Source organism: Hevea brasiliensis, unplaced genomic scaffold, assembly GCF_030052815.1.
Source record: "Hevea brasiliensis isolate MT/VB/25A 57/8 unplaced genomic scaffold, ASM3005281v1 Scaf241, whole genome shotgun sequence".
NCBI classification, from domain to species: Eukaryota; Viridiplantae; Streptophyta; class Magnoliopsida; order Malpighiales; family Euphorbiaceae; genus Hevea; species Hevea brasiliensis.
In genome coordinates, this window is record NW_026614742.1 from 85,428 (window position 1) to 89,279 (window position 3,852).

Below are 3,852 nucleotides of genomic sequence, written 5' to 3' on the forward strand. Positions count from 1 at the left end.
AACCTACAATTTTTTGGAAAAAATTAACAACAGATTTCACATTTAAGTCCTTGGAGACTTGGACCAGTGACCTTATACTGATGTCACAGTTGCTAGTCTTTTATTTGCTATCCTACCCAGCTTCTTGATTTCTTTAGTAAGGCTTTAACTTATTGTGTATATAAATATAAAAGATAAACAACAGGCAGGATCCGGAATACATGCATCAAAATTAACCTGTGTTTCTCTTCATACAAAATGTCACAGAATTGATTGGCTGGATTTGTTCATCAGTACTCGCCTTCAGGATCGTCCTGTTGAACTTGATAGTTTGATGTTTCAAGATATTACTGGATGCTTGTCTGTTGTCCCAAAATAGTCCAAGAGGGGGGTGAATTGAACTTTAACAATTTTTCGGCCCTTGCTTGTAGCCTAATGAAAAATTGTGGCTTTGTTCAACTAGGTGCTTCTCTACATACAATGAAAGTAATATGTGTTTCAACAATGTGTTCCTAAGTTGCAATTCAAGCCTCAATCAATGTATATAGCAATATCTAAATTTCTTTAAGTTATCCTTCTTATTATTTAAAATATAGCACTTACAACCAAATGCTTTGAAATATGAGATATTTGGTTTTCTTCCTTTCCAAAGCTCATAGGGGGTCTTTTTCAAAATTGGTCTAATCAAAACTCTATTCAACACATAGCAAGATGTATTAACAGCTTCAGCCTAAAAGTATTTTGGCAAATTATTTTCACTCAACATAGTTCTAGTCATTTCTTGCAAAGTCCTATTTTTCCTTTCTACTACCCCATTTTGTTATGGTGTTCTAGGAGCTGAAAAATTATGGTTGATTCCATATTTATCACAATATTTCTCAAATAAATGATTTTCAAATTCAGTTCCATGGTCACTTCTTATAGATGAGATGCAAAAGCCTTTTTCATTTTGAACCATTTTACTAAAAGAGGTGAATTTTTCAAAAGTTTCATCTTTGTGAGCAAGGAAAAATGTCCATGTATATCTTGAATAGTCATCAACAATAACTAAAGCATATGACTTCCCACCAAGACTAGTAGGAGTTACGGGTCCAAATAAATCAAGATGAAGCAATTCTAGTGGCCTAGTGGTAGACACAATATTTTTAGATTTAAAAGATGCTCTAGTATGCTTTCCTAGTGCACATGCTCTACATTGAAATTCGTTTTCATAATTAATCTTAGGAAGACCATTAACAAGTTCTTTCTTAGATAATTTTAAGAGTGTATGCATGCTTGCATGACCCAGTCTTCTATGCCACAAATAACTAGAGTTATCAAGAGATACTAGACATGTACCATGATTAGTTTCAAAATTATTCATGTCAAGCAAGTAAACATTATTGGATCTATTTGCAATGAACAATGTGTCATTATCTAAGTTATTGATTGTACATAGAGAAGAAGTAAACTTTACCTCAAAACCTTTATCACAGAGTTGGCTTACACTTAGCAAGTTGTATTTCAAACATTCAACAAGTGACACATCTTCAATACAAGGTTTGGTTCCAATTGTGCCATTTCCAATTATTTTTCCTTTTCCTTTATCTCCAAATTTTACATATCCTCCATCTTTCATTGTGATTTCTGAAAATTTGTCCTTTTCACCAGTCATGTGCTTTGAACAACCACTATCTATATACCATTTATCACTTTCCTTCATCCCTTTGAAACAAACCTGAAATTTAATCACTGAGCTTTAGGTACCCAAGCAACTTTGGGTCCTTGGGGGTTAGTGACCTTAGGTAAGGTTCCTTTTGGCACCCATACCTTCTTTACCTTAAGAAGACCTTTCCTAAGTGCACAAGAACTAATCATATGACCTCTCTTATTGCAATAATAACATGTAACATTAGGCAAGGAAGATGTAGATGCTTTAATGAAATGATTCTTATATTTGTCATAGTTCATGAAACCATCAAAACCAATTCCATATTTTTCATTTAAAATTCTTTAGTTTCCAAGAAGTACATCTAGAGTTTCTTTTCCTTTTGTAAATTTAGCCAAATCATTTGTCAAAGATTCTACTTTAGCCTCAAGAACTTTATTTTTCTCAATAAGCATTTCACAAGTTTCTTTTGAGGTTTTCAACTCTAAGTCTAGTTCTTTAAACAAAGCAATTTGCCCTTTGTAAAATTCATTTTCTTTATGCACATTGGACATGGCAATATTTTGTGATCTCAATGATTCAATTTCTAAATTCATTTTAGTGTACTTTCTCTTGTAATTTCTATATTCATCATATACTCTAGCAAATGCAAGTTCAAGTTCTTCTACATTAGGAGATTCATAAGAATTTACCTCATTGTCACTTTCTTCTTCCTTTTGTGAACTCTCGATTTTCTCTTCAAGTGCCATCATACAAAGAAGAGCAGTTTCTTTGTCACTTGATTCATCATTTGAAGATTCTTCACTATTGCTCCATACTACTTTCATAGCTTTCTTGCTCCTATCTTCTTTTCCTTTCTTCTTTTTGAGTAATGGACATTTGGGCTTGATATGTCCAGGTTTGTGACACTCATAACATACAATTTCTTCTTTTGAATCCCTGAAATGTTTATCCTTGGGAGTATACTTTTTCAAGAATTTCTTGTATTTGCTTCCTCCCTTCTTGAAAGCTCTTTTAAATTTTCTTGCAAGCATAACCATTTCATCATCATCATCACTAGAAGTACTTGAGTTGTCACTTGAGTCAACTTTGAATGCAACTCCTTTCTTCTTATCTTCATCCTTATTTGACTTGAGAGCAATGTTTTTCTTCTTCTTTTGCTCATTTTCAACATCATCTTTCTTGTATACCATCTCATGTGCAATGAGAGATCTAATGAGTTCATCATAAGTGAATGTTTTAAAATCCTTGGTATCTTGGATAACTGTAGTCTTTGCTTCCCAAGATTTTGGAAGTGATCTAAGAATTTTCTTCACAAGTTCAGCTTCCTCAAATCTTTTACCAAGCGCTTTGAGAAGATTTACAAGATCAGTAAACCTTGTACTCATATCCGCAATTGATTCTCCTGGCCTCATTTCAAACAGCTCATAATCTCGAATAAAAAGGTTTGCTTTGGACTCTTTGATGACATCAGTTCCTTCATAAGTGACTTCAAGCTTATCCCAAATTAGCAGATTGACATCCTGAAACACGATTGTATTCATTAAGGTCAAGTGAGCAATGCAAAATATTAATAGCTTTAGCATTTATAGAAATTTTCTTCCAATCATTGTCATCATATTCATCTTCAAGTTTTGGAACTTTTGTAGTTCCTGAACCATTCTTTTGAGGAACATGTGGACCATTTTTAATAATTCTCCATGCATCAATATCTACAGATTGTATGAAATTTCTCATTCTTACTTTCCAAAATGAATAATTAGTGCCATTGAAGAGTGGTGGTCTAGTGATTGAGTAGCCTTCAGCTAATGGTGCGGGTATACCGGCAGTATTGCTAGATGAGCCAGCCATTTTGGATCACTCTAAGGTTGTAACACCCTAAGCAACAGAGACAAGCTCTGATACCAATTTGTTGTCCCAAAATAGTCCAAGAGGGGGGGTGAATTGGATTTTAATAATTTTTCGGCCCTTGCTTGTAGCCTAATGAAAAATTGTGGCTTTGTTCAACTAGGTGCTTCTCTACATACAATGAAAGTAATATGTGTTTCAACAATGTGTTCTTAAGTTGCAATTCAAGCCTCAATCAATGTATATGGCAATATCTAACAAAACATGCATCATACAATATACAACTAATTTCTCAAGTCACTCAATATATTCACAAGTTTATCAATTCAATCTATTCAACCAACATTCAATATCATGTATAGAAAGTAAAATTTAAA